Source organism: Amblyomma mixtum, chromosome 10 (assembly GCF_055824585.1).
Source record: "Amblyomma mixtum isolate Tamu chromosome 10, ASM5582458v1, whole genome shotgun sequence".
Lineage (NCBI taxonomy): Eukaryota > Metazoa > Arthropoda > Arachnida > Ixodida > Ixodidae > Amblyomma > Amblyomma mixtum.
The window spans coordinates 59737248-59750539 of NC_143021.1; the positions used below are offsets into that span (position 1 = coordinate 59737248).

Genomic DNA, 13292 nt, shown 5'->3' on the forward strand with positions numbered 1-13292 from the left:
CCGCCTCGAGCGCGCGGCTGCTGCCCCGCAGATGCCCTTCTTTCTTCTAATGCTCCTATATTTTATTCGTACATGGGCGTATGTGGCATTTTATTGCCACCCACAGCTTTGGCTGCCATGAAAATGTTCCTGGAACGTGTCAGCTTGGAGAGAGGCACGTGCGCACACGCAAGCGCTTTACCGTGGGACGGGCAGGGCGCTCGAACACTCTATCTCCCACACAGTGGCTCTGGCGCTCTTGTGCGCTTAAGGTAGGCATGCGCGTTTTTAGGGCATATTAAGGATTTATACGCTTTTGCTGCAATACTTCGCGCCGAAACAATTGGGCTCATATCGCGACCTGCAGGGTATCGAAGATGCGCGTTTCCTGATTTCGTAATATTGCCGACACTGATTTTCATCTACGGCTATAAGCAGAAGTTCACGCGCTGTACCTGACTTCGCCGCGGCCTATCACGTTCAGCATCTGGGTCCCACTAGGGCATGATCAAGTGTGCTTCCTTGAGTTGGACATTTAATTTATTTTGCTTGGGCTATCCAGCCGCAAAGTTACTGCGAGCTCCACTGGTAAAGCTTTGCCGGCTTGTCTTTAACAAACGGCCGTGGATAGAGAAGAGAAATTAACCCTGGATCATGTCAGGTTGGCAGGTGGAGTTCTTAGAGGTGCATAAAATGAACTATTACCTTCCCAGATGCGATGGTCTTCCACAGTACCATTTTTCGCCGCTGTTATCGTTGCTTATCGAAGAGCCCGGAACGCATGACTTTTTAGAGCTTAACTCTAACAGTGCATGCGTTTGGTGCTCAAGAGGTGCAGTGCAGCATGAACACTTTTACATAAAAATGTCGCCGTCAGTTGCGCTCACTTCACTCACTTATCGGGCCGATGGCTGGTAACAACGGGGCTTGTAATGCGGGCTACGTGTGTCGCACCAAAGTCAGTCGCCCATCAGGACAAGGAGTACTGTGATGTCCTGCTTACAGGAAAGATAGGTTTTGATGGATGCGGTAAGCTGAAATGGCCACTGCAGTACGGAGTTGTGACGTTCACACGGGCCGCAACAGGTCGTGCGTTCTGCATACTGAGCCCCCGTACCTCGCGCTGTTAGTAAATTTGTTTATTTGAATTTGTGCGCCTAATTTGTGTTACGGCGAGATCTACCCATTTCACCCTGTGTAGCGGGTAAAGCGCCAATAGACTCAAAATCTAAGCTCGGCGTTATTCCTTCTCAAAAATTATTAGCTGTGCGACGAGTGAGATTTGTGGATCCAATTCTTGGCCCAAAAGAATGGGATTAACAGCGATGCAGCCACAGCGTCTCCGAAGGAGCTGAAATAGCACCAGCGGCCCGAGCGAACAGTGGACCGCACCTAGCGCACGGAGTGGAGCTTCACTTTGAAAGCTCTCCAAGAGCAGCTATGGACGGAATAACCGGAAATGACAAGGCGACCTTCAAAAACTCGCGATGAGAGCGTAGAGCTACGAGAACGCGGACCCATTTTGATGCGAGAAGAAGTGTAAATTTGCGCTCGTGGATAAGGGCAATTCGTGGTAGCCCCGAATTTACGTTATAGTGACCCAATTGAATCACGCTCCTCAGCAAACCACAGGGCAGTGTAATTACTGTTATTTGTTTTGAGCGCTTTCTGCTACGGCCAAACTGTTGTTTCGCTACTCTCACTTCGCATAATTAGAATGGGTACAAGCTTTCCCCTGGCCTCGTGCTCGGTTTCTGTGGGATGAACTAAATTGGAAAACTAATCCATGACACCGCCTTGTGCAGACAAAAGGCACCTTGGGCAGAGGCGCTAATTAATCAAAGCTGCCCTTTCGACATGAAAATCCATAATCACCATCGCTTAGAGCAGCGTCTGGACAAACACTAACACCTGAATGCGAATAACTTCAAATGAGGAGCAGGCAGCCATGTCATGCCTATGTTCATCGTTTTACGACTTTATGCTCTCCTGACTACACGCATACGACGATGGTGTCTTTGACTACTGCTTTGGCTTTTCAAGTTAACACTGCACTCGGCAGTGTTACGCGTGTGAATTCAGATGCTTGGAAACTGTTCGCATCGTGCTTCCACCAGATGCATTTCTTTCTCTACACGTAACTACGCTAAAGTTCCGAGAACATCATGATGCGTGAATTTTTAGGATACCGTATCTGCATTTTTCACTTTGTTCGCAAGGTAAATCTAAAAAGTTGTCATCTCTTGCACTCATTAACGCCTTTGCAGCCATACTGCTGACAGCATATGCGTATTATGTGCATTGCTATAGTTACTCAGATTTTGTTGGCAAGCATTTTCTAAGCGATGGTTATAAGCCATAGCGGCACGTCGCAAGACTGCGATAGCATAGGCCGCGGAACCAGGAAGAATACTTGAACACTTGTGCAGAAACACGAGAATGGCGCTGCATTGCGACACTCTTCAGTCTTAGTGACGTCATTCTGAGTGGTACATTCTGAGTGGTACCCCACTCAGAAGGACATCAGAACAGAAACAGTGCAATTTGTGCGGCTCTTTTGTTTACACGATAGGGGCTCTCAAGGTGGTTATTCAGAAATGTCCACTCTGCCGTTTGTCGCGGTGAACGTCGTCGTGGTCGTTCCAGACGTTGCTTTAGTTCGTCCTAGAAGAGACCGAACGACTTTACGTGAATATAGTGGGCGATATATTACTCACGGGACGTTACCTTGGAAATGTGTTGCCAGATACTACCATGGCTTACGCGGTCTTCCGAATAGCCTAACCGCAATTTCATGATGGCATGACGCCCCAGATGTTCACAGCGTTGTATCGGCCGTCCTGTATGCAAAGCGCATGCTACGTCTAAAGTGGGTGGAGATAGCGCATGAGTATTTGGGTCGCAAGGTATGCTGCTGCGGTGTTGTTGATGCTGGAATTGCACCTGTTGCAGCTGCACCAACTCGCCTGCCACACGACGCAAGCGGCGTTCTTGGCAGTCGGAAATGTGGGGCACCTTTAATACAATAGCATTACGAGGATGTCAGTGGCGTCTGTGTGAAGCGTCCACCTGCCAAGTGGTGTTTAGGGTGGTTTTCCTCTCTCCATGTGCCCCCTGTCAACTGTACCCCTCTTAACCTCCCCACTTATAGATGACAGGAGGGAAACTCTGAACGAAGATGGACTGAGCGAAACATTTCTTTCACTCGCCAATTTATTCAAGTTCTGGTTCTAGTCCAAATCTGAGTTCGTTTTCGGCGCTCCCCAGTCAATTCTTCTTATGATCCTACTCCAATTCCGACTACACAACTAAGCAAAATGGGTCACATTCATACATTGCGATGAGTCCTGACCCCAGCACTGGCACTGTGGAGCAGCGGTTAAGCGATGTGCAACAGCTCTGGCAGGTGCCTGCTTCAAACAGAGCCGCCAGTGAGGCTTGTAAGACCCAGGCTGCTCTTTCCGAGCAAAGCGAGAAGGATCGAATAGCTCCCGGAAGCTTTATTTTCGCACAGAGTTACTCGGGAGACTGTAGATTTAGCACATAGGCGAGCTTCTGTTCGAGTTTTTCTTTTCCTGTGTCATTCTTCGTCTCTGGCTCTATTCCCGCTCCTGAAAATCTCTGAAAATGAAAATCTCTGAGAAGAAAATTACTCGTATAATAGCAGGCGTATGTGAAAATTACAGAGCCTACTGAAGAACTGTGTGTCCAAACGTGAGCAACCTGCGTATCAAAAGCCTCACCGGCTGCTATTTCTGAAACAGCCACCTGCCAGGGCAGTGGCGCGTTGCGTGAGGTCATGGTGCGTTGCGTGAGGCGTTGCGCTGCGTGGCTGAATCCTGTGCCGCAGGCTGGCCACCCTGGGTGGCTGGGCTACCCTAACCGGTCCACTTTTCGCTCACAACGCCGACTATGATGCCAATGATGGCGTCTTTGACGGCGCTTGACTTTCTGCTCAATGGGACACTCAAACGCTAGGGCGCTGAAGTAAGACATACGGGGGACCAATTCGTTCGCCGCATTGCTCGCGAAGAGCAACCTACAGGTCCGACGATGCCCGCAGGCGACTGTTTGAATCAGCAACTTAGCGATGCGATGGCGCATCTCGTAACCTCTGCAGCATTGCGGCGGTAGTTGTATATGGACACGCCGCGTTCCAGTAGCGTGACACATTTTGGGCAGCTACCTCCGCCGGCGGTAACAAAAAACCGGAGATGGCACAATGATTGATCGGCACATAACACTATTGAAATTAGAATTGGAATACCATGGCAAGTGAAAAAAGCGCTATCACATTTCCACCGCATCACCCCAAGAGATAAGCCGCATAATATTGCAACGGATAATCTCCATGAAGACGACGTAGAGGAAGTGCCTGGTGTGTGCGCTCTCTCTGCCCTCTCTCTGCCTTTCCTCAACTTCGGCGTCTCTTCTCAAGTGCTCCCGTCCGGCATCTGCGTGGCTACACTATCTCCTCTCGCTCCCTGCCACGTCGCTCAGTTAGCCAACACCCCTATTCAAGACACTGCCACCCCAAGCCGGCAGTCTCCACAGTCGCCCGACGCCTTCACGACCATGGTGGCCACCGACCTCAGTCCCGACCAAACTGCCCAGCTTCGTGCCCTTCTCGAATCTTTTTCGGATATTTTTGATGTCAACAACACGACGCTGGGCCAAACTCTCGCCGTCAGGCACCGCATTGAAACCGGCGATGCCCCTCCCATCCGCCGCCGTCCCTATCGAGTCTCTCACGCCGAGCGTCAAGTTATCAATGCGGAAGTTACTAAAATGCTCGCGAAAAACATTATCGAACCCTCGCACAGTCCCTGGGCCTCACCCGTCGTACTTGTGAAGAAAAAGGATGGCTCTTGGCGTTTTTGCATTGATTATCGGCACTAGAATAAGATCACTAAAAAGGACGTGTACCCCTTGCCGCGTATCGATGACGCCCTTGACTGCCTTCATGGTGCCAAATTTTTCTCATCCATAGATCTTCGCTCCGGCTACTGGCAAATTGCTGTAGACGACCAGGACCGTGAAAAGACCGCCTTTGTGACACCTGATGGGCTTTACCAATTCAAAGTTATGCCTTTCGGATTATGCAACGCGCCCGCCACATTCGAGCGCATGATGGATGCCCTTTTGCACGGCTTTAAGTGGTCCACCTGCCTGTGCTACCTCGATGACGTCATTGTCTTTTCGCCCACGTTTTCCACTCATATCACTGACCTTTCCCAGATCCTTTCCCTCTTTCGTCATGCCGGCCTGCAGCTCAACTCTTCTAAGTGCCGTTTCGCACGCCGCCAGCTCACCATCTTGGGTCATGTCGTCGACAATACGGGGGTCCACCCTGACCCTGAGAAGATCCGAGCCGTCAAAGACTTTCCCCAGCCACGTTCTTCTAACGACGTCCGAAGCTTCTTGGGGCTCTGCTCCTACTTTCGTCGATTCGTTCAAGGCTTCGCCGACATCGCCCGCCCCCTAACCAACCTTCTGAAGAAAGACACCACCTTCATGTGGGGACCCGACCAGGCACAAGCGTTTTCCAACCTGATATCGAAGCTTACTACCGCGCCAGTTCTCGCACACTTCGATGTGACCGCTCCAACTGAAGTTCGCACTGACGCCAGTGGCTACGGCATCGGCGCTATCCTCTCACAGAGACAATCCGGAGAGCACCGTGTGATCGCGTACGCCAGCCGTCTCCTCTCTGCCCCGGAGCGGAATTACTCAATTACCGAACGCGAGTGCTTAGCTCTTGTCTGGGCTGTTGGGAAATTCCGCCCATATTTATACGGCCGCCCCTTTACAGTTGTCACTGACCACCATGCGTTGTGCTGGCTCTCTTCCTTGAAAGACCCTACAGGACGGCTTGGTCGTTGGGCGCTGAGCCTGCAGCAGTACCATTACTCTGTACTCTACAAGTCTGGCCGCTTGCACGCCGATGCCGACTGCCTTTCCCGTTACCCCGTTGACCCGTGTGACAATCTTGGCACTGACAGCGTGGATGCTCTGTGCTCCCTCTCTGTCCTCGCTAACATGGCCGAAGAACAGCGCCGGGATGCCGAGCTGCGCTCCATTATCGACCGCCTCAACACCGCCCCATTCGACCCTCCGGTGCGCCGCTTTGTGCTCCGTGATGGAGTTTTATACCGCAGGAGCCTTAGCCAAGATGGCCCAGACCTCCTCCTCGTTGTCCCCGAGCACCTTCGCACTGTTGTCCTCCAAGAGCTGCATGATCTTCCCACTGCTGGTCACTTGGGTGTCTCCCGTACTTACGACCGCGTGCGTCGTCGATTCTTTTGGCCGCGCCTCTACCGCTGTGTACGCCGCTATGTTGCTGCCTGCGATGAGTGCCAGCGCCGGAAACGCCCCACCACTCTGTCAGCCGGTCTGCTTCAGCCCATTGACGTCCCACCCGAACCTTTCCATCGCGTCGGCTTAGACCTTTTGGGACCATTTCCGGAATCCGCCTCGGGCAACAAATGGATAGCTGTTGCCACAGACTACGCTACCCGTTACGCGATCACACGCGCACTGCCCACCAGTACGGCTACTGATGTTGCCGACTTTCTTTTGACCGACCTTATCCTACATCATGGAGCACCCCGTCAACTTCTGACCGACCGAGGCCGTTGCTTTCTGTCCAGAGTTGTCGCTGACATTCTTCGATCGTGCTCTACGAAACATAAGCTCACCACCGCCTACCACCCGCAGACGAACGGCCTCACAGAACGCTTCAACCGCACTCTCACCGATATGCTGGCTATGTACGTTTCTCCGGACCATCGCGACTGGGATACCGCTCTCCCCTATGTGACCTTCGCCTACAACTCCTCCCGCCATGACACTGCCGGTTACTCCCCTTTTTATCTTTTGTATGGCCGCGAGCCCCTGCTGCCTCTGGACACGCTGCTTCCCACTTCTACTGCTCCGCCGTCTGCATACGCCCACGACGCCATTACTCGCGCTGACCACGCTCGCCAACTCGCACGCTCCCGGCTCCTCGCTTCCCAGACCTCTCAGCAGGAATTCTACAACCGCCGTCACCGTATGGTCTCCTTTACCCCTGGCTCCCTCGTCTTGCTTTGGTCGCCATCTCGCCGCGTGGGGCTTTCTGAAAAACTTCTGTCCCGCTACATCGGCCCGTACCGTGTCCTGCGCCAAGTCACCGCAGTCACCTACGAGATCGCTCCGGCCTTCCCCGGTGCCACGTCCTCTCAGCATCAGACCGATGTTGTGCACGTCTCTCGCCTCAAGCCCTACGTCTTGCAGTCCCCCTCACTGCCCTGATCAACACCGAGACGGTGCCTTTCCGACCGGGGGGCCATGCAACGGATAATCTCCATGAAGACGACGTAGAGGAAGTGCCTGGTGTGTGCGCGCTTGCCGCTCGGGGCTAGCTGTGTTCTGTACCCTGTGCTCCGGTCGTCCTTGTGCCGACATAGACTTCGGGCCACGTAACAATATTGTTATGTTCCACCCCCGCATAACTCCAGTAAATCGCCCCTAACATTTTTATCTCGTTTTATTACACCACAATGCTTAAGTGGTGGCTAAAATGAATATGTAAGAGAGAAAAGAGTTAATACAAGGAGGCGATTTAAAGAAACAAGATGGAGGAGGTATGCACGTAAGCCAGGTTTATGAAAATAATGCAAAAACTGTGACGAAAGAAAGGGAGAGAGGTTAAAACAGTGAAAGGCGCGCACCACTGAAAATGCAGGTGATGGCCGCCATTGGTGATGCCCCCGGTGAATTATATGTAGTCTCGCTACACTACACGTGAAGCGCCACACCGATGCTCAGTCGCATTAGGACACTTCCTTAGCAGCCTTAGGGTTACGCACACGGGTCATCGATGGCGCGTGTAGGTTGAAACGAAGCGTGCCAGCAGGTGGTTGAAATTTTTTACTGTCGATTACGATTCGCCCTAATGCGAAATGTGGGCACAACTCTTTCATTGCGAAAGCAATACTTCTTTCACTTTTCTGCCATCGACGGAGGTTCATCCTTCGCTCCGGCGCAGCTGCGGCGCGCTACCACGTGACCGCGTGACGTCACGACAAGAGCACATGATAAATAAATAAATAAAACCCAATAGAAAAATGGTCGCGTTAGGGAATCGAGCCACGGTCTTCGGAGTGCGAGACGAGCACGCTACCACTCTGCCATGCCAGCTCGATGGTTTGGAATGAACAAAGGAGCATCTAGTAAATACGGTCTCTTCGTTCACTCCCATCTTCCTACCTTCCCGTTACGACGAGGTTCAGGTGTCTACCGAGATATGTGAGACAGATACATTTCCTTCCCTCAAAAAACAATTTACAGACGAGCAAGGCGTAGAGCCGAACGGGCGATGGCGTTCTGTGGACGCGCTGGCAGCGTTGCAAGGCGCTGTTGCGTTCCACTCTTAGACGCGAAGCTTGACATCTTAACTACACATCAGTGACCCAAGGAGCAACACCGCGCTTAACGCTTTCACCTCACCGCACTTCAGGCAAACAACGTGCCCCCCTGAATTTTTATGCGAAGCATACTACTTTAGCTACCACTTCAGCCCTTCACCGTGGTTATGCGCCTCCAAATCACGTGATACATGACGTCGCACCACGTGACACGATGACGTCACGACAGTGCAGAAGCGGTGGCCCACCTCGCGCCGTCGCTGTGGTTGTGCGCCTCCAAATCACGTGTTACATGACGTCACACCACGTGACACGATGACGTCACGACAGTGGAGAAACGGGGGCCCACCTCGCGCCGTCGCTGTGGTTGTGCGCCTCCAAATCACGTGATACATGACGTCACACCACGTGACACGATGACGTCACGACAGTGTAGAAACGGGGGCCCACCTCGCGCCGTCGCTGTGGTTGTGCGCCTCGAAATTACGCGAAACGATGATGCTTCGCATTCTCCAGGCTTAACCAAGTTAAGCCTCAGCCATTTTTTCTTTTCGCTATATACTGAGGTAAAGAACTTGCGAGGCATGCGCGTGTGTACAAAGGCCAAACCCCTCTCTTTTCCGCGCGTACTCCTAAACAAAGCTGCTGTCCTATTACTTGATCATCAGGAAGGAAGCTACATAACGGAAGACTAATAGGGTAGCTAGTTTAAAAAATTGGCTGTGGCTTAGCTTGGTTAAGCCCCGTAATTGCGAACGCAATATCCGTAGCTACGCCATGGTTCAGCTGGTAGTGTAGCTGGTGGTGGTGCTGGTGATTAGACTTGTGGTGATGCATCGCTTATACAATCCAATCCAATCCACTCCAAACCAATCCAATCCAATATGCTAATTTGGTAGCTACAGGCCTCGCTACGCGACGGGCTGAAAGTGAAACTAGTATTGCTTTCGAATAAAAAAATCTCTGCCTCTCCCGTAACCGAGAGCAGAGTAAGCATGAAATGTTTACGGGCATAACACGAAGCGTACGCGGACACGACGAGACGCAGGCCTGACAAGAATGTATATGCAGCGCGTTCGAAACTGTCTAAAGTGCGTAGAGGCGAAAGCGTTTCCGCACCACTTTGCCTATGTGACACTGGCGACGTCACCAGTGGATTACGCCACAGATAATTGATGACGAAGTACTGACAAATTACTAATTAGTGACTAATTACTGATTAATGACTAAATACTAATTAACTGCTAATTAATGACGCCTAAGCTTCGCCTTTAGGAGTGGAACGCGACGCTTTTTGAAGAGAGGAAATTACGCAGTAATTATCTGTCATCTCGGTGGACACCCGAACAGCACAGTACAGGAAGAGAGGAACACCACCACCCGTTCGGCGCGATGCCCTGCCCTTTAAATGCAAGGGTTTTTGAGGAAAGGAAATGGAGCAGTAATTCTGTCATATCAGTGGAGACCCGAACCGCACTGTAAAGGAAGGGAGGAACGCCACCATCCGTTTCTGCTGCGAAGCTACCGGCGCTTGTATGCCGGTCCTGTAGGAGGGCTTAGAGAGTGTCGTTAAATCTCGTAAGGTGCCCGGACGCGCTCGTTTCAGTGCCCGGATGAGTGGAATTGAGTGCCCGGATGTTGGCTCTCGGTCTCGGCGTGACGTCACCACACTGCCGACAACGGGAGCTAAAAGCATTTCGTACTTAAAATGTTTGATCAGAAATTCGGAAAAAAAAAAACCATATGCGGACACTTATGACCTCCGAATTTCGCATCCAGTGCTCTACCAGTGCTCCTTTGCAGTGCTCTATGATGGCAGCCAGTTTAGCAGCGACGGCGGACGAAGGACTTGTACCGGTTGCGTCGCTCATAGCTCAGACAGAACTGCCTGAGAATGTTTACAATAGATAAAAAAGAAGCTTCCCTCAGCTACAAAGTACGCAGTAGGATTTAAGTTCCACGGTTTTTATTCACGCCTCCTCGAATGCCGAAGCCAGCCTAGTTCCATCGACGAAGCCCGACCGAGAACCGCTTAACATCACGCAACACGGTCTTAATAACCAGGCGCCAAAATTGTGGAAGCTGGCGGCGGTGCCGAGACTTATTATAGGCGCAGCAGTTGGCGTCAAACTGTCTCTACTTCCCCCTGACTACGCGAGAGGGCTTGAGCCGTCCCGAACCGTAAGGATCTAAGTCCGCACCCGCCACTTTACCAAGGTACGCCGAAAGGGGTATGAGGGACATGAGCTGAGGCGCGCTAGCATGAGCCAGAGCGTTCGCGTGTGTTCTAGAACTAGCTTTCGCTTCCTTTTTGCCTCCGATCGCCGCGACGCGACCTGCCTTCACGCGGTCGCTTTCCTCCTCGCACTCTACTCGCTATTGTCGTCTTTTGTCCTCCGATACGCCCGTTCGCCGGGTTACGCCGTAGTGGACGGCGATTCTGAACGAAGCAACGGACACCAAAGATCTGGGCTCTGAAAGTACACTTGTGGGGATGGAGATGAGGAGGTGGAGGAGGAAAAAATGGCTGAGGCTTAGCTAAGGTTAAGCCTAGTCAGATGCGAAGCATATTGATGGCTAGGCTTGGTAATACATGGCTTTCCTTGGCTGAATACTTGTTCATTTTAAGACAACCACTAGAAGCCTTCGTCATGGGGGAAGACAACTAACCCCGAGACGCACGTTGGGTGAGCGCCTGGATTGCCACGGAAGCCGCGTCCGCCTGCCCGGTGGAGCGAGCGTTTCACCTACATCGAGTGTGAACGCGCGTTCGAAATGCGCGGGAGTGAGACGTCACCATACCACGTGATTCACACGGCGTGCAACCGCAGCGACGGCACAAGTCGGAGCCCCGTCTCTCATCTGTCGTGACGTCATTGTGTCACGTAGTATGACGTCATCATACCACGTGGTCTGCACGGCGTGCAACCACAGCGACGGCACAAGTTGGAGCCCCGTCTCTGTCGTGACGTCATTGTGTCACGTGGTGTGACGCCACCATACCACGTGGTCTGCACGGCGTGCAACCGCAGCGAAGGCACGAGTTGGAGCCCCGTCTCTCATCTGTCGTGACGTCATTGTGTCACGTGGTGTGCACGGCGTGTAACCGTCACGAAGGGCTTGGATTACCTATTGTAATATGCTTCGCATAAAAAAAATATTGAAGGCCAGCACTAAGCGCCCGGAGAAAAACATTGGTAGTGGCTTAGCTGGGCTATGCCAGGATATACGTAGCGAAAGCATACCAAACTGCGGCGGCGGCTCCGCCGCGATGATGATGATGATGATATCACTTTATTTTCCACCAAATAAGGAGGCCCCCTACTCCCCGTCCCCGGCACGCAGGCCTTGGTGATGCGAGCCGGGACCTCAGCGATTACAAGCAGACGAAGAGGTCTTGACTCCCCGCAGCTTCTTCCGCCAGGTGGATGGCTTGTTGCTATGGGGCAGGGGCCTCGCTCCGCTGCAGGGCTTCCCAAGTTTCTCTACAATATACATTAAGGCGAAAGCCTGGAGTATCTGTCCTCGCTTCGGCGAGCGCGGCTTCGGCCGCTTATCTGATTTTTTCAGCAGCGTCCGCTCCGGCGGACGCAGTTGTTGCTGCGACGCGCGTCTTTTCTTGCCTTTGTCTCTTTCCTCTGATCTCTTACCTCTCCTCTATCTGCACTTGGCAGCGGTGGTGGCTTGTCTAGAGCCAGTAGCAGGCCCGTGCAATTTCCTTTTCATCCTTCTCTCAGTCACAACAACCGCAAACAACATGCCTCACACTGCTGTTAGCAGCCGGGTCGACAATCGTGTTGGCAGATGTTTCCGCGTTTTGACGGGTGCCCATAGAGATAGGTGAGACCGTTACTGCGTAATTTCCTTTCCTCAAATACAATTTTCAGTTTCTTCATTACGGCCCCTCTTTCTCCTTGTTCTTTCACTCCCACTTCCTCCCTTCCTGTGCGGTTCGGTTCGGGTGTCCACCGAGATGACAGAATTACTGCGCCATTTTCTTTCCTCAAAAAGCGCTGCGTTGAAAGGGCAAGGCATCGCGCCGAACGGGCAGTGGCGTTCGGTGGACTGCCCGGGCTCGGCAGCCGGCGCAGACCGCATCAATAACAAGATTCTCCGTAACCCCGACGACCGCTCTATTCATGCACTCACAGCCTACATGCAGCAAAGCTGGGAGTCCGGCGTTCTCCCAAAGGAATGCAAACATGCAAAAATCATTCTTATCCCCAAGCCAGGTAAGCCCCCAAGCCTTGACAACTTCCGTCCGATCTTACTGACGTCCTGCGTGGGTAAGACCATGGAGCACGTTATATTGGCGCGGCTCTCGACATACATAGAGGATCGTGATCTCTTCCCGCCAAGCATGGTCGGCTTTCGGCCCCATCTATCCACGTGTGATGTTATGCTCCAGCTCAAGCATGAACTTCTGGACCACATGACTCGAGACACTCAGGTGATCCTGGGCTTCGACGTCGCTCAAGCTTTCGACAACGTTCAACACACTGCTATCCTGTCCAACCTCCAGAATCTGCAGGTGGGCGAAACTCTGTACAACTATATCTGTGCTTTCCTGACGGATCGCACTGCCACGCTCGTTGCCGGCCCACACTCCCTCAAGGATATCTCCCTGGGCAACAAGAGCACGCCGCAGGGCTCTGTCCTCTCTCCGCTGCTTTTCAACATCACTATGATGGGCCTTCCGGCTCGACTCGCCCGCCACGAGGGCCTTCATCATAGCATTTACGCGGATGACGACTCCCTCTGGATGACTGGCGGCAGTGACGGACACATTGAAGAGACTTTCCAGGCTGCGATCAACACAGTTGAAGACTACTTATCGGACAAAGGACTTAAGTGCTCAGCAGCAAAATCTGAGCTCTTCTTTGTGCGTTATCCCGGCACCCGGAA

The 13292-nt window shown here is 52.4% G+C and overlaps 1 protein-coding gene across 1 annotated transcript in view; it reads left to right on the forward strand.

The window, feature by feature from the left end:
• LOC149325902 (uncharacterized) overlaps positions 1–13292 on the forward strand; it is a 405896-nt gene that overhangs the window by 245 nt on the left and 392359 nt on the right. The gene's annotated exons all lie outside the window — the stretch shown is intronic.